This window comes from Leptinotarsa decemlineata, unplaced genomic scaffold, assembly GCF_025532065.1.
Source record: "Leptinotarsa decemlineata unplaced genomic scaffold, Ldec_3_MD MMD2_tig00005009_RagTag_RagTag, whole genome shotgun sequence".
Lineage (NCBI taxonomy): Eukaryota > Metazoa > Arthropoda > Insecta > Coleoptera > Chrysomelidae > Leptinotarsa > Leptinotarsa decemlineata.
In genome coordinates, this window is record NW_027412615.1 from 807,194 (window position 1) to 829,628 (window position 22,435).

A 22,435-nucleotide genomic window follows, 5' to 3' on the forward strand; every position below is an offset into this window, starting at 1 on the left:
TGTTATTTTATTGTATAGTTACGATTAGCATTGAGATCAATGTCATACAGAGTGTATGAAATGAATACTGAATTCAGTATTGATGATTTCTGAATCATATGTTGTTTTATTGTACAGAATCTGAATTTGAGCTTTATCAAAATTATCTATTGAAAGAGGAACATTGACTAATCTGTGAATCATGCTATTATAAGCTGCTTCTTTGTGTTGATACGGATGGGTAGAATCGTAATGTATCGTAATATCCGTATAGGACGGTTTGTGACAAATTGATATTGTGATATACCCTAAGGTATATATTGGTCAAACTGGCAGGACATTTAGGAATTGAATCCAGGAACATCATAAGAGCTATGTAAATAAGAAAACAAATTCAACATATCAAAATCATTTTCTAGAAGAAAATCACATCTTTAATGAAGAGTTCGAAATATTGCACATTGAAAATAAAGGTTTAAAACTGAATCATTTGAAAGCAATGGAAATTAATAAACTTAAAAATTCAAACATTCTAATGAATGACCAACTAGATTTGAATAGATCACCATTATTGAACTTGTTTTCTTAAAAACCGAGAAAGAATTATTATTGATGTAGATGTGAGGCAATATGTTTTAGGTAATCATAATTGAGCAGATACGAGATGTAGAGGTTCAGGTAATTTCTTACAGGTAGTCTCAATTATGGTTACCTGTAGTATATAAATATGAATGTAAGGATAATTTGATGTAATAATCACTTGAAAAAGCTAATGTTCAGCGAAACATGTTGTGATATATTTCCAATAAAGTTTGTGGAGATCAAATCGTTTAGGTGTAGTTTGTGAAATTACTATGGATCTTCATCAAGTAACGGCCGAATCAATCGGAAAATTCATTAATTGGTTACACCATTTGGATTTTATATTTTCAGATATTATGTAAATTACACCTTGTAATGAGCACTCTCTTATTCAGGTTTCTTTCCTGACCAAAAATTCGATTTTTCTGAGTAGATAAGCAGATTTATTTTTTTTGTTTAAGGTCCAAGTACTTCCCGAGAAGTTGGTTTGCAGAATGTTCAAACCTGCAGTGTAAATGTGGAATGCGAAGAAAGAATGTCTGGAAATTTGCGCTCACCACCAGATGAATTCATTAATTTTATATATCAGTTGAAATGTTTATTTAACAATCGATTTACAGAAATTTCTACTGGGGGAGCAGTTTCGAATATATTATTCAACCTAATGAAGGATATAGATTTTTTTCATCCTTATGAAAATTTTCCAAAAATATACATAATTAAGCTATTCATGAGAGTGAAATTTTTTTATAGTATTAAATATACTAATAGAGATATCAATAATATCAAAGGTGAAACTGTAAGAAGGAAACTTAAGGAAAGTTAAGATTACATAAAATAACAAAAGTCACTTCTATTCATCTCATCCTTAGTGGACTTATAAAATGATTATAATATAAGCATTATTCTATTATCGTAACTTTATTTGAATTTTTTATCTAATTAATTGGATTTACAAAATAAAGTGATTTAATTTATTTTTTAAAAGCCAATTCATCATAAATAATGATAAATTAGCCACATAGTTGAATATTCTCTATTATTACTGCGAAAGTTGTTCAATTAGCAATATAAAAATTGAATGGAGTAAGATGCCCTTCACACTATAATTTTATATTTCACAGTGAGCCCACGTACTATACTAGAACGTAAGAGTATGTATTTTTGTTAGTGTATATCGCTGAGACGTCATTTTTCTCAGTGAACCAGCTTGTCTATCACTCAAAATCTTCGGTTCGGAGTTGGGACACCGAACATCAAAGGATCTGACGTTAATGTCGCTTCTCTGTGGTAGGTATTCTCGGGCATTGTTATTCATTTAGTTGTTTATATCCAGATCGGAAAAAGGAAGATGGTTTATTCGTAAAGTTCAATTGTGAATTGATGCATCTCTGGGTGAAATATATTTATACGATTATTATTTTTGCTTTTCTTATATGAGCATTATTCATTTCAAGAAAGAAACGATTCGTTTACAATAAACTCTCACAGAAAGTGTACACATATTCTGAAATACCTTATTTCAGTGGTTAACGTAATCCGTTTTTCATAGAAAGTCAACATGTCTTCTGGTGTTTCTTCAAATACACGTATTGAACCAAACTTATATTGATCCGAGGAAACGTATCTAATATCAACCAATTAAACGCTGTTACTTTCGGTTTCTGTACTCCAATTATAGATGATTTCAAAGTTGAACATTCTCTATAAAATGTCTCGTTATCTTGTTGATAGCCGAGCAAAGCTGTGAAAATTGAGAGATAATTTCTCTACAACTTGGCGGTGGAAGAATCTGAAAAAATGTTTTCTCGAAGTGAAAAGTGGGTGGGTGGCAAAAACTTATCTCTACAAAGAGATTGATAATTTTAGTGGAATATTGAGAATGGCTGCAAAAATTAGGTAACAAAAAAAGAGGTAGGTCTGGGGACTGAAATCGTGACTGAAATCTTCGGAACGGAATTTTGCAAACCAACGTTGAACAAAGCGTTCATCAGGACTATAAACGTCAAATGCCTGGTTTATTTTTCGGGCTGCTTCAGCAGCGCCTTGATTCACTTCAAATTCCTATAGAGGTATTGGTCAAGAGGTATTGGTCAAAAATTGATTGAAGATATTTTATAGTAATATTCTGAAAGGGGCTAAGAAAATGAAATTTGAAAAAAATGAACAGCATCAATGTATAGACTACAAAATTCTTCATCGATCAGTATACACCATGACAAAATAGAATAAATGTTTATTGAGATATGGAACTACAAAAACAAATGACGATAAAACGGCCAAAGCTTTTGAAAAAACTTAATTCAACATCGACCTTCGAACAAAAATTTGTCTGTTCTCTTTCACTAAACTAGTGAAAAAGTGAACGAGGGAAAGTGGATAAGTAATTAGGTTAACTGTTTGTTAGAAGCGTTGGGTACCTTCCGGTTCAATATAAAAAGCATTTCATGTCATTCCTTAAAAAATCAACTTCAATATATCATATTTCAACTGGATATTCTGTAGGTATACTGATTAATAATTCTGAAAAGCGCAATTCATCGATATCTCAAATCTTTTGTTTATGAAACCTTTTTCAATAGCTTCCGCCTTCACATCAAACTTCTCATGATTGCTCGCATCGTAAATAATGATATCAAAATAAAGTTTAGGCGATGGAAAAACGAATGGTAATGGGGAAGAAAGAAGGGAGGTAGGAAAAGATGGATGAGGATGTTACAGAAAAAAGAAAAAAGATATAATGAAAGATAAAACTTGTTACTTATAGTGAAGCTGTCAGATAGACAGTATTGCTATAATGAGCGCGTCTCATGAAGTCTTGAGAATACCTGTATTGAAGTAGTTAAAAGCATAGTTTGGTACAAGCTGGTTTCGAATATTTATACAGTTGACATGAATAAAAATGTTTACAGAAAATGTAACGATACGCGATTTTCTATTTAAGCTAGAGACCAAATTGAAATATTTACATAGCCTTATCCAAAATTTCTCATGGAATCAACAATTATATGCTTCTATGCTGAAACTTGGGGTTAACGTGATTTAACGATACGACGCGATAGTGAATGTCTATCTTGAATTTCAGATTCCTACTCAAATCAGGCTGAATAAGTGAACTACAAGGAATATAAACTTGAGAATGAAAAAACTAAAATATGAGGTTTTTTAGGGATCGATTCTGGGTCTGGTTTCCTCTTTGATTAATTTATATGATCTGACGTATATCAAAAGGGTCCTATTATTGAAGACATATAAGCTGATAAACATGTTGGGGAAGGTATGAAAAATGTATTTCAATATTGTGTATCAAATCGTCTTTCCTTCAGTACTGAAAAAACAATTCATTATAATTCAGTTCTACTTTACAAAATTTCACAACAAATTCAGAATTGATAGAGAACAAAACCTGTTCATAATCATTGCGAATCGATATTGAAAGCAAACACAAATGTAATGATTATTCAGTCAGTTAATAGACTGTATTGAATGCATTTATTTCTGAGGAGGAAGCTACGTTGTAGGCAAAACGCATCTAGAAATAAAATTGTTTGTGAAACTCATGTAATTATTATTATAGATAGAATCATTTTATCAATAAAATAAACAGTTTACATAGTATATGCACTTCTAGATTATCCAAAACAAGCACTTTTTTGATTAACAAAAAATGCACTACTTTTCTCAAAGCACGTTTCATCAACCAAGTTGGCGTCTTTAGTTTTCTTCATCTCCTGAAGTTAGCACCTTTGTTGGCGGAACTCGCATCGAGAAGAATATTCTATTTTTTATCATCGGAAAAAATACTTGTATTGGATTCATCCTACACCAGAAGTTTCAGTTTATTCTGTTATTCATATCAATGATTTATTTCATGCGCGATGAAGTTCACTATTATCATGAAATCAGTGAATATTCACGTTTTTCTACATTGAATGAGTTTATTAGTACCAAATATTTTTTGAAATGCAAATTGTGATAGGTCACCTGTGTTTTATATTGTGGACATATTACAGTGATATAATATTCACTTAAATGAAAAAAATGATTATTGCAACCTCTGGTGTCGAATTATCAACATATAGCAGCTATCTTCTTCAATATATTTTTTTTTTCAGGGTGGAGTCGGGTGAAAAGGCAGTACGATAGATTCAGTGTATCGGACAGTGATATTAATGTTGAATCTTTGATCATAGACCATGGACCTTATTTTGAAAAGAGCGTGTCTAAAAATGTAACAGCCTTAGTGGGAAAAACTACCTACCTCAATTGCAGGATACGGAATTTGGGAAATCGAACGGTGAGTCTTAGATTTTTGTCATTGCATATTAATAATCGGTTTTCGTGAAAATGGGTGTTATGAAATTTGTGCACACAATATGTGGGCACCAACTCCAAATTCAGGAGTTTCGTGGTGGCAGTGGTAATAGACGGACGTGCCGATAACGTCCTTCCAAAGAAGGTATTCGGATACCATGTGCTATCGCGGGGCTTCTATTTATGGTGTGATTGTCTATTGTACAAGTTCATGTAGATGTTTAGACGAAAATGTGAAGTGAGGGCCCCCTTTATTCATGCTGGTATCCAAGCCGGGGTGGTTCGAATAACCACGTGATGGGGGTTATGTATGTGAATTTGAAAACCCAAAGGTCTCCCGAAGAGGAGACGACTCAAAATATATATGTGGAAAAAATCAAAAGGTCTTCCGAGCAGAACGCGAGAATGAAAAGTTTAATTGTTTTCATCGTAAAAAAGTTTGACAAAAAAAGGGTGGCAGTACTGCCCCCCACTGACAAAGCTCTTGTAATTTTTGATAGAAGGGGCCTGGAGAAATGCGCCAGAGTGGGAAGCAACGTCCAACAAAATTAGAGAGAGAGAGAACTCCAAATCCAGCTGTACCTAGGAAGTGGTAACGAGTCTATTGTACATGTCATGATTTCTAGGATATTAGATGTATCAAAATGAAATTTGGTATGAGTAAATGATATGTAAAGAGATCTTTTTCATTTTCCGTTTACTTTGAATTGAACGCACTTTATATTTCAACAATTGTAAATTTCTGTATCAGTTCTTAATCAGAATGTGACATTTTTAGATTTTCAATAGACTTTACACTTTTCCAATTTTTTCAGAGAAACTTTTATAGTTCAAACACATATGTTCAGAAATTAACTGATCTGAATACCTAACGTGACTCTAAGTGACAATCGCAAAGTTTCAGTTATTAGTATGATAGATAGGAATAGACAAATTTGACAAAATTCACATGCTCGTGAAAAATCTTATGATTATTTCTCAAATGGCAACTATTTTTGACAATCAATTCATCAAAAAAATTATTTTACTAGTTGAAAGACGATTCATCTACTAATTCAAAATAATATACGAAGAAATAGATATCAGTGAAACAGAACTGACAAATAAATAACTTCAGCGATGCATTTCCAAAGTGCATTCCGTTTTATTCGAACCAGTCAATTGTTTCACTTAGATGATTTGTAGCATTATACTTCCAAATGCCCGTAGAATTATTTCTTTTGAGATTTCAAAAGTGGCTGGTGAGTTCGGTCCGGACTACAACACGCTTAACAACTACTACGTTAATAAATGAAATGCTCTATTCAAAATGAAATGCTTCATTCAAATAGGATACATCCTAATATACAGCAATGATTATAATGTTAACATTAATATACACATAAACACAATAATAGAATAAAAGTTCTACTGATATTTGTGAATAAGTAGTCTTACCTACGATAATTGAAAATACAAAAAAAATAATACGTAATAATTTGATGTCACTTTAATGATCTCTTAAATGGTCTTATAAATTTCTTTTAAACAGAATAAGACTGTTGAGAGACTTTACATTTTCAGGTAGACTGTTATACTTAATAAATCTTTTGAAAATCAATGTTTTAGTGTTGAACGTTTTTGTTGGATTATTGACATACAAATTATTTCTTATTCTGGTATTATATTTATGGATTTGATTTTTTAAAATTACAAATTTGTCAAAATATTAAGTTAGAAGGTTATGCAACATTTTGTGAATATTAATCATCGTTAAATATGTAAGCCTACTTTCTATAGATAACCATTCTAGAGTATTTAACATTAAAGATACATGCGTACTCCTGTCACATCTCAAAATGTTCTCATTTTATTTAAATCACTTGTGTATAGAAGAGTGGGACAATATTCGAAATGTGGTTGTATAATGGTCTTATATACAGTTATCCATGAATGCATAGTTAAGTGTTGAGACACTCTTGTGAAAAAATATAATTTCCCCAAATTTTTTTCTGTATGTGAATGAAATGGTTATTTTTTATTGATAGTTGCTTGTCCAACATGAATCCTAGATATTTGAATTCAGTAATAAGCTCAATTTTGTCATTTTCTACTTTTATTTCAATTTGATTTAAATCTAATTATCTGTACTCAAACGGTGTAGTAAGTATCATAGCCTTTGTTTTGTTGACATTCAGCTTCACTTTATTAGTTTTTAAATATGTAGCAATATTATTCAATGAATTGAAGGAGTTATTTTTTTAGGAGTGATACATTTTTGGGAAAGAGAATTTTTGGCTTTCTATTACTCCATATTGATACAAAAAATGTGGGAATCTTCCAAAGAAAAGAAGTAATCAATTTGAAAATAAGTAACTCTATACATGGATGTGTAGATTATGCAAAGAAGCAACTTTCAGACACAAACTGGAAAAAAGCCCTCCACGCAATTACACGCAAGAAAAAAATTCTTGCGAAACAAATACATTTATATGAACACTGAATTGTACAGAAGATACTTTTCCCTACTCAGTTTGTATTTCAAACATTCGTTATGGAATAAAATCAGATATCATCCACAGGATTTCTACTTCAAATGAATGGTAACGAATTGCACTTACATGGAACACTGTCATCCTCACTGGTAGACACCGATGTTTCGCCGTAAGACACTAGCCTTAGGGTTCTTCAGTACCAATCTGGATAAAATTATAGAAAATACATACAATGCATTCACGAATTACGATTTTTCATGTCATGGAATGAGTTTGTGTCTGAACGTTGCTTCTTTGCATGATCTAGAAAGCCAAAAACTTCATTTCAAATAAGATTTCTCTTGGCTGAGATTTAAGCAAATAGGTGAATGAATGTCATTACGATGTCATCGATTACATAAGTAGATCAAACTCATTCCGTGACATAAAAAAAATCGTAATTCATGAATGAATTGTGTGTATTTTCTATAATGTTATCCAGATTGGCACTGAAGAGCCCTAAGGCAAATGTCTTACAGCGAAACATCGGTGTCTTACAGCGAAACATCGGTGTCTACCATTGAGGATGACAGTGTTCCATGTAAGTGCAATTTGTTACCATTCATTTAAAGTAGAACTGTGAATGATATCTGATTTTATTCCATAACGAATGTTTGGAATACAAACTGAGTAGAGAAAAGTATCTTCTGTATAATTCAGTCTTCATATAAAAGTATTTGTTTCGCAAGAATTTTTGTTTTCGTGTAATTCAATGTTTATATGAAAGTAGCTAAGTAGCTGTTTCAGGAGGGCTTTCTTCCAGTTTGTGTCTGAAAGTTACTTCTTTGCATAATCTACACATTCATGTATAGAGTTACTTTCAAATTGATTAGTTCTTTTCTTTGGAACATTTCCACATTTTTTCGTATCAAGATGAAGTAGTAGACAGCCAAAAACTATCCCAAAAACATTATTCAATGCTTCATTAAATTTTTGAATAGCTTCATTATCTATAACTTTATCACCAACCAATACTAGGGCATCATCTGCAAAATAATGTTTATAATTACATTCATTACATTTGCTGACATCATTAATGTGAATCAAGAATAGCAATGGCCTTAAAATACTTCCCTGCCCAACCCCGTGGTCTACGCTTATTGCTGTCGAGACAAACTCATTAATTTTGGTTACCTGCTTCCTTCCTGTGAGGTAATCACCGATCCAGTCGAGTACTTTTCCTTTAATGCCATATTTTTTTAAATTTTTCAATTAATATTTTAAGATTAACCGTTTCAAACGCACGTTTGAGATCTGAAACTACTGCTACAGTGTACATGCCTTTACTCATTTTATCTTTCCATTCAGTAACTGTTAGCTGAATTTCGGATTCGCATGAATGTCTGGATCTAAAACCAGATCGATTTGTGAATAGTATGCGTTTTTTTATTGAAATATTCCAACAGTTGTTGATATACTATTGATTCTAACAGTTTTTCAGCTTTTCAGCGCAAGGTAAAGTGTTAATTTACCGATATTCATCAGATTTTTTTGTGTTTAGAACTTTTTCGATAGGCGTAACTGTACTGATTTTTAGATCATCTGTAAAACTACCATTTTGTAACGAGGTGTTCACAAAATGACACCAAACATGTCCAATTACTTCAAAACTCCTCTTTATAATTTTGCTCTTTACTGCATCTACTTGTGATCGTTTGTTTGCTAAATTGGATACAATTACTTTCAATTCTTGTTGAGTTAGTATTTTGAAATCACTGAAACCCTCTTCATCAACGTAGTCGATGTGACAGATAAATCCAATATCTCCAGTATCAGAAATAATGTCTGTAATACTTTTTACAAAAATGAATTAGAATAATTAACCAATTCCTGCTTTTCTCTAATGATAACAGTTTTATTATTTTTTCCAAATTGAATTCCTTCAGCAAAATAATTAGTGAACTGATTTTGATTGATTACTTTTTTTAGAATTTTCCACATTAAACGCGAGTTATGTTTGTTGTTGTCAATCTGATTAACAGAAAATTGACTTTTGTCCAGTTCTATAATATTTACGACAACTTTACTTTTTTTTTTATAATCATGCGAATTAACATCATTAGCATTTCTTTTGAATAACTTGTAAGCAAAATCTATTCCTTTACTCAACCTTCTGATTTTATCATCATACCAAGGCAGATGTTCTTCATAAAAAGTAATTGTTTTTGAAGGTGAAATTTCATTATTATCATTATAGATCTGATTCACATTTGTATCGTTAAGTGAAAAGGTACAACCTATCAAATTAAGATTATTGTTGAACAAATATCTTTCTGTCAAGTTCCTAATAGTTTTTCTTTGTTCGTGTCTGTGATTTACTCTTTTGATATAAAAATATTCAACAGATATTTAAAGCTGGTCTGTGAGTATAGGTTCATCCAAAACAGTTGCTACAGTGCTGTCCCAATTAGTTAACACATAATCAATTAAGGTCTTACTGTAATTAGTAATTCTTGTGAAAGTTGCTACTTTCTGAGATATATCATAGTACTGAAAAGTTCTTTGATCTTTTTGATATAAAATTCGTTAGACAAAAAATCCAAATTGAAATAACCGACTAACACTGTGTAAAGGTTTTTAAAATATACTTCTTCACAAATGCTTTCCAGATGTTTCAAGAATGTAGCATGACTTGCACTTGGAGGGTGGTAAAGACTGCCTATTACTCACTTTATTCCACATAATGTAATTTTGATAAACTTACACCAATAATTGTTTCTGTGACTGAATGTTTTATAATGTACGAATTGGATTCCCCTTCGTATGTAAATAACAACGCTTCTAGTTTATCTAGAGTCTGAATTACATATAAGAAGTGTATGATTACTAATTTTCAGTTCAAAATCGTGGATATCAGATGTTGTTCTGGATTCACTAAGCAGAATCACTGCAGGATTGCAACAGCAAACATCTGCTATCAATTGAATTTTATTTGCTAATAAACTTTCAATATTTAAATATACTATGTCTGAATTATATTCTACTTTAGTGCAGTTCGAGATTAGTTTCTTGACTTATTTTTTACATTCTGTTTGTTGACAATTTTGAAAATCCCATGTATATATTTTATACATTACGAGTCATCACCTGCATTAATAAGGGAGTTCAGTTTTACTTTTAGTTGTTTGTAGTGATTCCTCTGCTTGAATGTTTAATCAGAGTATACTTTAACTGAGGGAACATCATCAATAATTTTATTACGATATTTTAATACCTGTTTTACAGTTTCGTTTGAATCTAATTCAACTTTCAACTGACGACTTTTTCCTCCCTCATACTTCCCGACTCTCAAAACTTTGAAATTCATAATATTTCCGTTTACATGTGGGAATAGCTTCTCAACTGTGTTCCTTTCTTCTCCAATTATTTCATTTCTGTTGGTAGTAGAAGATTCATTCATATTGAATATAATCACATTATTTGCTCGTTTTCTTCTTTCTTTCATTTAATTCATGAATTTTTCCATTTCAGTCTTCTCTTCATTATTTTCAATATTAGTTAGTTCATCCTCCATTATTTTATTGTTTTGTTTTAGAGTATAGGAACTTCCTTCTTCAAATTTTTAACTTCATCTTTAATATCCTCCATTTATCTGATCAGCAATGGAGCTGGTAAATTTGGACAGTTATCAGTTGCATGCAGAACTGCATGACAACTATCACAACTTATTTTTTTTCAATAATTACATTTTTACATTTTCCACATTCATCTGACATTTCTTTGTGTAGATAAAAATTAGCATCATTAAAATTTTGTACGCCACTGGAACTCACCAAAGCAATATGTGTCTTTATTCACTCTGTGATGCAGCTTCCATGAAACTTTTTCACTCACTTTGGTACGCCTCTGGTAGGGTACCCAGTTGTCTTGCCAGATGTACTAATTTATGTTAATTTTAGACCCTTTAATGGTTCAGTCACGGAATATCGGAACTGTTTAGTCCCACTACACTGAGTCAATTTTAGATATTATTCAATGTCATCAACTCAGGACCCGAAACTGACTTTATTAAAAAAAAAAATATTCGCGGCACTTTTATTGTCACCCTGATGTGAAATTTGAAATTTTCTATCGACAAAAAACCACTAAAACTCCACTTTCTGATGGAACTCTATCGACGCACGTGCCAACTTATTTGAACATCAACATGTCCGAGTATGTCTGATTAAAATGTAATCTATATTAGTGAAATTAACCTATGTGTGATATAATTGTAGAAGCTAACTGCCTGATCAATAAGTGAGTACAAAATCACTTTCGATGCGCTGTAAATAGCAAAAATCCACTATGGAAAACAAGGTTTCAAATCCTCATCCCGCAGAAACCTTATCGCCGATCGCTCTTATTTTCAAGGCAGGACAAGATGATCGATGATACGATGGGTGTCTTATCCACCTACGAACTTCCACGTAACAACTCCATTTGACAGGAGTTCCAATGTTCGTTCATACTCATTCGTCATGAGTAAACAATTACCTATTGATTTTCCTACGAAGAACCAAGCTATTGTCTTCAAAGCCCTAGATAATGTCAAACTATAAGAATGCCTTCTTCAGTTAGGACCAAAAAGTATTATTCTTTCATGTAGAATTTCCAACAATACTATAATATTTATCTATCTAGTAAAAATATAGTCGACGAATTTCTCAAGGAACACGGATATATCCACGTAGGTGAAGAGAATATTAGAGCCCGTATATCTCCTTCAGACCGATTGGTCATTTTTAATATCAGTCCTTCAATTCCACATGATATCCTCATTACCGAACTTAGGAAATTGGTTTGTCTCTAATATCACCGGCAACATTTTTAAGGATTGGAGCAGCGGATCAAGAATAGAGTCACATTTTTAGCTTCAGGTGACAAGTGTATGTAACACCACCAGAAAATTCTGGAATCCCAGAATCAATCGAAATATTTCACGATTATGTTTCTGTTTCGCGATAAGCAGACCTTCTTCAAATGTCCTTCATGTTACCTCCAAACGTCCTACCTCGATTCCCAGTGTATCGCTCAAAATATCTGCCACTTAAAGTTCCACATCCAGTCATCCCAATTCGTCCAATAACCCAAAGCAAACAGATTCAAGTTACTGAAGGCACAGTTGAACCCATTCAGCTGAATGATCGACAATATGGGAGACGTGCATCGTAGAAATTCCTACGCCAACGTCAGAAGACAAAAAGTTCTTTACTCCCAAAATAACTGCCAAAAAGCCCAAAAACGACAAGAAGAAGTTTTTGCAGAACTCAATTGAGAGTTTGTTTTATGCTGCCGCAGTTACATCTATGGAAAACATTCCCACATACAGAAACACATTAAATGATCGATTTCCAATAAGTTACTATCGGTCAAGAAATGATCTTTCATTTTACGAAAGGATTCGACCACACATTAGTTCTTCAGAAATGGAGTCATTTTCAACCTCGTACCCTATAAGATTCAAGTCTGCACCACCATGGCTCATACCGACTTCTATCATAAACACTCTCCTATCTCAGTTTCCTCAACCCGATAAATATTTTAAAATATTTTTTTCTGTTACGAGGACTAACGAGGTCTTACCTTTCAACGTGTGATTTCTAACTTTATCAAACTAAATTTTCGACAAATCCTAGACCCAGACTACCACCCTGGAGAAATATACACAGACTCATCCAAAACTCATCTTAGAGTAGGAGCTGTAGTAGTGACTGCTAAAGATAGATTGTTGGGATGATTGCCGATTTTTTTTTGAGAGAGAAACCTCAATATCTAACCCCTTTTTTATTAAGTACCCTGAAACAATTTCGGCCCAACTTTTCTGTTTCTAACGATACCAACCCAAACATCGACGCCAAAATGTGTTCAATTCATTTCGAAATCATGATTAAGATTTCGTTTTATCCAATGAAAATAATGATGTGGTTCTGTTGTTTTGATAAAAATATAACTCAAAAAGTAACATTATCATTAACAACGCGACCCCATAGATCTGAATCCTTCCTTTGTGAAAAAAACTCAAAAATACAGACGGGTCGCATCATCAACCGGTAAACAATTGATTTTCCATATTGTTTTCCATTATCTCTACACCAAACCGAATTTCCAGTCGAACAACGAATGATCCCCGACAATTAATCACGGCACCCCTATCAACCCTCTGCGTTAATATTTGCGAAGGCGAGATTATCGGAAACGTCGATCGGTTAGGTTACTGTTATCTTCCTTCCAGATTATTTCCACTTATATCCATAACAGCGATATTGTTATCGGAAGACTAAGCGATTCTTCGAAAGAAGTATAAAACAATACTTCATAGCGCTGTACAGAATCTGGCAACTCCGCAAAAATTTTAATGACATCGCCATATTTCATGGACGATGGTTTTTACGCCATTTAACTTTGATGTTATGGCCACCGCCAGGTGTTGAGGGTAGAAATAAGTTTATAACCTTGTCGGATGAAAAGGAACTGACGTAATAGGATGATGTATACTTCCGGTCTGTTTGCAACTGCGTTATAGAGGAAGAATTAAGCTTTGATCGTGAATTATGCTGAAATATGTTTTTTTCATTGGAAATAATTCTTTTTTCGGGCTAGATCAAGTTCTGTTTTTCTTGGATTAGATGTTTCAACTATTTTTATCATTGAATTATCAAATAAAATACTTCATATCGTTCTGTATGTCATTAGTTACTCTTCAGAAGGATCATATATCAGTTTTCAACCGATAAGGAATCTTCAGAAGGGTGAAGATGCAAGATAATTCAGGAAAATGACAGAGTTTCAACAGATTTGAAATCTTTTACAAAAAATCTATTGAAATATATTTTTCCGTGAACCAGCTGTCACCTCCCTACGAACAACCACCCTCAAAAGTTTGAATTCGTGCGAGCTGAGTATTATAGAGGTCTCAATTTACAACGTGCGATGTCTATCACGATGAGGAAAAAATGATCGAATAAATAAAAAATATCAAGGACAAAATATTTGAATGAATAAGTTGAAAAAAGACATGATATGAAAAATGAGAAAGAATCAACAGCGAGAAGGATTGAAAAATGACTATGAAATTTCAAAATATAAAAGTGGGTGAAAAAAGGGAAATTGTGACTTCGAAAACTATTTTACCCCCATATGGATGATTTTGGGTTTGGATCACTCAATGTCATGTGGGAGTGCAGATATGCTCCATTGAGAGAAGGTAGAACTGAAACCTTCAGTGAAGAATGATTCCCAAACAAGCATTTGTCCCAAACATCAGAAATGAAATACTATCCCCATCGTCCTTTTCACTTACCATGCTGGCGTCTTCAGGAAATAAAGCCCCGCTATTAACAATGTGCTAGTCTGCTATTCACAATTTGATGATTTTTCCAGTTTTTTTCTTTGTATTCCGCTATACAGGGTGTAACTAGATGAGTGAAAAACATTTAAGGAGGTGATTCCTCATCGAAAAAAAGGTAGGATCTCTCATATGAAGAAATTTCATTGGAGCATCCCTTGTTAAGATACATCCCCTTGAAGGGGTTACATCAAATTTGTATAACAGTTTTTTCACAATATTGAAATTAACCTGACGTTTTGTACTACCGAAAAGACACTTAGCCAGGAATTTATTTGGTTTACCCCATGGTTGTAAGGGGTGGAAAACGCAACCCCTAAAATTTATTTCCAATGTAACTTTTTGTCTTATTATTTGTTTACTATTTGAAAATTTATTTCCAATAGCCTGTTTCATTCTCAACAAAAAAGGTCTCTTGAGTTTTTTGCCCAAAATAAACCATTTCGCAGCAAAAAATTATTTTAAGAACAACTACAGAGATACATCGTCATAAATGCGAAAATACGAAACTAATCTATCTAGTAACAATTAAATTGGTATGACGCTGTCAGTTTGTGAATTTCAGAAATTGAATTAATACTAATTGTGTGTTGTTCTGTTCTCAATTTGTTACTTCAATAATTCACTTGTTATTAAAATGGCATACACCAATGAGAAAATGGCTGATATGCATTACGTTTACGGTCTGTCGCAGAGGAATGGGTAAGAAGCTTCTAAAAGATATGCTGAAATGTATTCTCAACGGCAGCATCCTCCACATAGAATATTTGCTCGACTTCATCAACGATTACGAGAACATGGTTCATTCGACAAAAGAACGCAGGATTGTGGTCGCCATCGAGAATTACGAACACCACAGCTTGAGGAAGCAGTAATTGATTTGATTGAAGAACAACCTACTACCAGAACCAGAAAGATTGCTTTCCACATAAATGTTGATCATATGACGGTATTTCGAATTTTAAAGAAACAACTCTTATACCCTTACCATCCGTTACCGCGAGACTTTCCGAACCGTCTTGAATTTTGCAATTGGATGCTGAAAATGATTAGAAGAAATTGTGACTTTCTGAAGACGATAGAATTCACAGAAAAATGTAGTTTTTCTCGGGACAAGATTATTAATTTCCATAATTACCACATATGGGCTGACGAAAACCCTCACGTTATTATCGAAACTAACCATCAAGAACAGTTTTTCTCTTAAAGTTCAATTTGGCCTCATTTTCTACGTCCTCGATAAAATGGTGAGGCATACGTTCAATTTTTAGGAGAAGTGCATCCAGTACTGCTGGAGGAAGTTCCTTTGGGCGTCAGAAGGGATATGTTTTTTATGCATGATGGGGCTCCCGCCCATTTTAGTCAAGTAGAACGTCAGCATTTAACTGAAACATATGCAAATCAGTGGATAGGTCGAGTAGGACCACAGAAATGGCCGGCTCGATCCCCGGATCTCAATCCTTTCAATTTCTCTATTTGGGGCCATTTTACAGCATTTGGTTTATTGTACTGCTGTTCGCGATGTAGATGACTTAAGAAACCGCATCATCGATGCGTGCAGGGTAATCAGAGAGACTCCAGGAATATTTGAGCGAATACGTGGCTCAATGTGCCGACGTCTAGACGCATGCGTAATGTCTGAAGGTAGACATATTGAACATTTACTTTGATTTCTACATGTTGTGTGTTTTGTTATTAAGAAATAAGTTTTGTTCATTACCCTATAATCGTTTAATGCAGGTACTAACTACAAAATAACAACAAAATCAGTTGGCATTTATAACGATGTATCTCTGTAGTTGTTCGTAAAATAATGTTTTGATGCGAACTGGTTTATTTTGGGTAAAAAACCCATGAGGCATTTTTTGTTTAGAAAGAAACAGGCTATCGGAAATAAATTTTCAAATGGTAAACAAATGATAAGACAAAAATTTACATCGGAAATGAATTTTAGGGTTGCGTTTTCCACCCCTCACAACCATGTGTTAATCCAAAAGAATTACTGGCTAAGTGTCTTTTTGATAGTACAAAACGTCAGGTTGATTCCAATATTGTAACTTTTTCAATGCTTGTGAAAAAAATTGTTATACAAATTTTATGTACCCCTTCAAGGGGCTGTATCTTAACAAGGGATGCTCCAATGAAGTTTCTTAATATAAAAGATCCTTTTTTTCGATGAGGAATCACCTCCTTGAATGTTTCAAACTTATTCAGTTACACCCTGTATACATTTTTGAAGGGCCTTTTGGTTCCACCGATTCAGGATTTGACGTATTCACATGATATTGGGTGATTGCAATGATTAGGATGGTTGTCCGATTTTGTTAACTTGGTTTTGAGAATCTGCTACGGATGGTATTCCTGAATCTGAAAAGATTCCAATGTTGTAGTCAGACCCAATTTTTTCCATTATCTTTGATAGTCTTCTGATGTGAAGACTAATTATGATGGCTTCTCATCCTGACTCTACTCTTGTAGTTTTCTGTACAAGATCTATCCTACGTAATTTTTTTAGTGCTCTTCTGTTAGAGATCTTTCTTGATGTGGCAGAGTTCTTTGTCGAGCTTTTTTCAGTGTTACAGAGACTGAATGCACGAAATATATTTTAATCTGTTTAAAATATGTTTTTCCGTTAATCAGCTGTCGCCCCCATACGAACGACAACTCTCAGAAGTTGAGAAACTTGTGCGAGCTAAAGACTAACGAGGTCTTACCTTTCAACGTGTGATTCCTAACACGGTTGCAGAATCATCCCAGCTTCTACCAGATAAAATCTCTCGAGAAAAATATCTGGTAGAGGCGGGAATCGAACCCACGGCCTTCCGATCGTGAGTCGGGCGCACTACCACCGCGGCCAAAATTACAATTGATTGATGGCAGTTGGATTCGTATTCTCGTTTGAGTTGGTTTTCTATTAACATATTTTCCACTTGTTGTGACGTAATTGTTTCCAGACGTAACGCTGTCCAGACATTACGTCTGGAAACGGCAATGTATTGTTTACTTTCTTCTCGAACGTTAATGATATGGAAAATCTTCCACTCGTGATATGCTGTATGGCGTATGGTTCTATAATTCAATGTCCAGGAATTTCATTTCTATTTTTCGAATGTTTTTCAATTCTGAAAGGTTTCTACCTTCCTATTCACCTATTCCTTTGATGAAAATTAACCCTAATTGATTATTTCTCGAAACTTTGGAAACGAGTAGTGATTGAGAAATCACTGTCTGTGGAGTAGCCCAAATCTCGTTATTCATATCGTTTTAGTGTTATCATCACACTGTTTTTTTTTTCAATATGATGTTATCGAATGTAATAGCGCCCAAAAAGACAGCCAATATATCATAATAAATTCAAGAGGAATCGATTTCCGGGACCATTTTTCTAATAAATGTGTATTTGATTCCCCGATTAATTCTAACCGGCTCCATATTTTTTTGAATTGACATCAAATAGGCGTATCGATATGTGATTAACTTTCTGTAATGTCACATTTCGCTGCAGATTTTCACAGGAAATATGAATGGTTAAGGTTCCTGGGAATGAGTAACGTCCTCCCAATATTTGAAATGGACTGCGAACCGGTATTAATGACATTTTGTGGCAATTTCAGTAATATTAGCGAAAGTTTCTGACAGATTGAAATTATTAGTAACTGTTATACTGTTCTTTCTGTAGTAGAATTTTCAAATGAGAAAGAAAAGGCAAAATGATTCAGTGATTCGATACATTCAATATGAATGTGGAAATATTCACGTCGAGGTGAAGTCTCAGCCATTATGGTTTCGAAATAATGAACCTGTATGATATATTATGTTTTGATTTTTCCAGAAATGTATACAATTGAATACTCATCGCACAATTCACCTCTATTCCATATCAAAGTATCTTCAAAATTTTTAATTCAAAGTGGATACAAATTAATCTCAAAAAGGATTTATTCTTGTTCATTTTCCGATAAATCAAGCGAGTCAACCCTCATTTGATATTTTAGACTACCAAATTTACTGTTCAGTAAATTGAAAGTATGCTTGAAGACTGACATTATTCGGTATTGACTAAGTGGCAAAAGTTGATACCTGATCGGAAATACTGTTTTGGAGACATTTTATTCTGCAATTGTGCTAGCGTACATAGTATCGAGGAGATTTTATTCATTATTCATTCAATTATTATTTTTACTTCTAACAGTACATACAAAATGATTACTGAAATTTCTTAGTCGTGAATCCTGCTTTACAATTTTGGACTGCTTTTTGCTTTTTTCTACTTGTGATGCACTGTTCTAAACCTTTGGTGTCGTAGTTGATATTACTGGAGTTTTTCCCAACACCAAACCGTTATTTCAACACACCGACTCGTGTTTTGATCACCAAGTGATCATCTTCAAGAGGAAGATCAAACTAATCATACTTACGAAGCTATCCTTTTCATACCATAGATAACTGTTTTAGGTAACTGCGTCTTGAGTGTCTTGAATTGATTTTACAATTTGACTTATCTACTTGTCTTAAATTAATTTTACAATGTATCCTTATGTAATAGTCAGGTATATCTGATAATTGAAATATTATAAGCAATATAAAATCAATCAATCGAAATATATAATATAATATCAGATATTGGGCCACCATCATTTCAGAAGTCTCGACTTTATTTTTCTGACTTCCCAAAAGGCATGACTTGTTTTAAAAACCACCTTCATACCTAGTTCCTTGAAAATGTTTCGAAAGTTCTTCGTGTATTGGTGGTATGAATCTTGACCAAAATACTCTACGAGAGTGTAGAAATGGGTAAACATAATAATATTATGAATAACGATGGTGGACCAATACCTAATAGTATATATACTATATAACTTGTTGAAATGATAGGAAATTGGGTTATTAATTGTTCCCTTATTACAATGTGTTAAAACAACGATAAAAATAAAATAAATACAACAATAAAAATTAATTGGCGCTCCGGGGCGACTTCATTGATTCCAGTGGCGCATTTGCTTTTTCAGCTGCAGGAAAACCCGGAGAAACCTGCAGCACCACATCATCTGAAGATCTTGATCTAACAATGTCCTCTCTCTCATAAAACAAAATGTAGGGTGTCTCCAGAGGCTCCAATAAATTCAATGCATCGCTAGAACAGTTCGTGACACGACTATCGTCAAACTTAAACCAGTCCGTTTCTTCTTTGACCAAGGCGTAATAATGACTACATTCAACGCCAGAACCACAGTGAACAATGACTGCATGAATAATATGTTGAAATGAATGTTGAAATTATATTTCATTTATTAGATTTACCTGACAATTACATAAGGACATATTGTAAAATTATTTCAAGTCGAGTAGACAGGGCAATATTGTGAAATTAATTGTATATAGCTCATAATATATTAATTACTAGATATACCTAACTATTACATAAGGAACTTCGTGAAATTAATTTAAGACTAGTAGATAAGGCAATTCGTGAAATTAATTTTATATACCTTATATAGCTTAAAAATATTTCAATTATTGAATTTACCTGACTATTACTTAAGGACACATTGTGAAATTAATTTAACCCTTCGTCCGACACGTGGGGTGTGACATACCCCAGCCGTAGAAAATTCCATATAACTTTTCGAAATTGGCACCCCAGCGTCGGATATATTAAGTAGCTTTCGCATCCATATAGTCTCCACTCTCATATTCACATCTTAAATCAGTTGTCGTTTGACGTATGTATGAATCAGACCTGTTATGAAGCGACTGGGGTGCACGAAACCCCAAATGTCTCTATACGTTCCAAAATTGTGCGCATTCAAAGAAAACCAAATCGAGTAGTTTTTCAAATTATTCGATAAAAATAGGTGATTATGAGCGAGAAATGGCCCGTCTTCAGTCTTTATGGGATGAAATAGGAAGTGATGATGAAATTGACGAATCTGATGGTAATGAAACGAGCGATACTGTTAGCATCGTTAGTAATACTATCCATATTTCGAAGATTAAAGGCGGAACTGTGGAACCTCCATCCAAAAGACTCAAACGTAATGGTCAGGGAAGGTCTCAAGATTGCCATCGTGCCCGTGATCGAAATACAAAATACATTTGTAACAAATGCAATAAATTCATATGTCTGGACCATGCAGAAATATACTGCAAATCTTGCGTAGAAATGGCAAACGTTGATGACCTGTAACTTTTTATGATTTTCAATAATTTTTTTTTATTTCCATTTTATGATGTTTTATTATTTGTTTGAAACAGCAATTTGATATGTATTTAGTCGTTTTATGTGCAGAAGACTTTTTCGAGTAAATCTATATTTTTTTCCATTAAAAGAACCCATTGTTTCAATAAAGACGGAATATAACGATTTATTGCTCGATTTGGTGAATCAAAAATTATTTTATTGCAAAAAGAGATGTTACAGTATATCATTCTCAGAACAACTATGTTGCAATTCAAAAAAATGTTAATTTTAATAGAAAAATCATATTGGGATCTCACACACCCCATGTGTCTACAAATGTTACAAAAGTCCACATGTCGGACGCAGGGTTAAGACAATTGGATAAGTCAAATTATAAAATCATTCCAAGACACTCAAGACGCAGGTGCCTAGAACAAATATCTATGATATGAAAAATTAGCTTTGTGAGTATGATTAGTTTGATCTTTCTCTTGAAGATGGTCACTTGGTGATCGAGACTCGTGTCGAAGTGTTGAAATAACGGTTTGGTGTTGGAAAAAACTCCAATGATATGATTTTTTATACGTGCACTCTCATGTCTCAAATTTATGTATTTTGTGATACTTCATTCATGTACATTTCATGTTTTACCTTTGACAAATTCATTCAAATGTATTCGAAATTATTAACAAATGTACAATATCAAACGAATGTATAAATATCAAAAAATTGTTAGTGCATATATAATATTTCAACACAGTCGGCCAAGTGTAAACACTTGTGTTTGACTGGGTAAGCTGAAAAATGAAGATTATGTTAACTGTTAATATATATTGTTCATTGAAAAATGAATTGAAATGAAGAAATGTATCAACGATGATATTTTATTATGAATGAGGGTGAAATAAGTTATCTGTTGAACTGAATTATTTCAATGTGAGCACATTTTCAATTTCTTCAATATCATTTAATATCTAATTGTGCAATTTTTTTTCAAATTCTGTTGTTCTGAACTTTTGATTTCTCGTGGAATATTATTGTAAATTTCACAACCAATATATTTGCAGTGTTGTTACATTAAATGTTGACTATACTTACCAATTTGAAAGCATTTATTTGTCTTTCTACATGTTGTGTGTTTTGTTATTAAGAAATTAGTTTTGTTCATCACCCTATAATCGTTTAATGCAGGTAATAACTACAAAATAACAACAAAATCAGTTGGCATTGATAACGATGTATCTCTGTAGTTGTTCGTAAAATAATGTTTTGATGCGAACTGGTTTATTTTGGGTAAAAAACCCATGAGACATTTTTTGTTTAGAATGAAACAGGCTATCGGAAATAAATTTTCAAATGGTAAACAAATGATAAGACAAAAATTTACATCGGAAATGAATTTTAGGGTTGCGGTTTCCACCCCTCACAACCATGTGGTAATCCAAAAGAATTACTGGCTAAGTGTCTTTTTGATAGTACAAAACGTCAGGTTGATTCCAATATTGTAACTTTTTCAGTGCTTGTGAAAAAAATTGTTAT

The 22,435-nt window shown here is 33.1% G+C and overlaps 1 long non-coding RNA gene across 1 annotated transcript in view; it reads left to right on the top strand.

The window, feature by feature from the left end:
• LOC141484237 (uncharacterized) overlaps positions 1 to 4,904 on the top strand; it is a 697,804-nt gene extending 692,900 nt beyond the window's left edge. Inside the window, exon 3 of the long non-coding RNA XR_012466540.1 lies at positions 4,677 to 4,904. This is a non-coding gene — a long non-coding RNA (uncharacterized lncRNA). The remainder of the gene's footprint in view (positions 1 to 4,676) is intronic.
• The last annotated feature ends 17,531 nt before the right edge of the window (positions 4,905 to 22,435 follow it).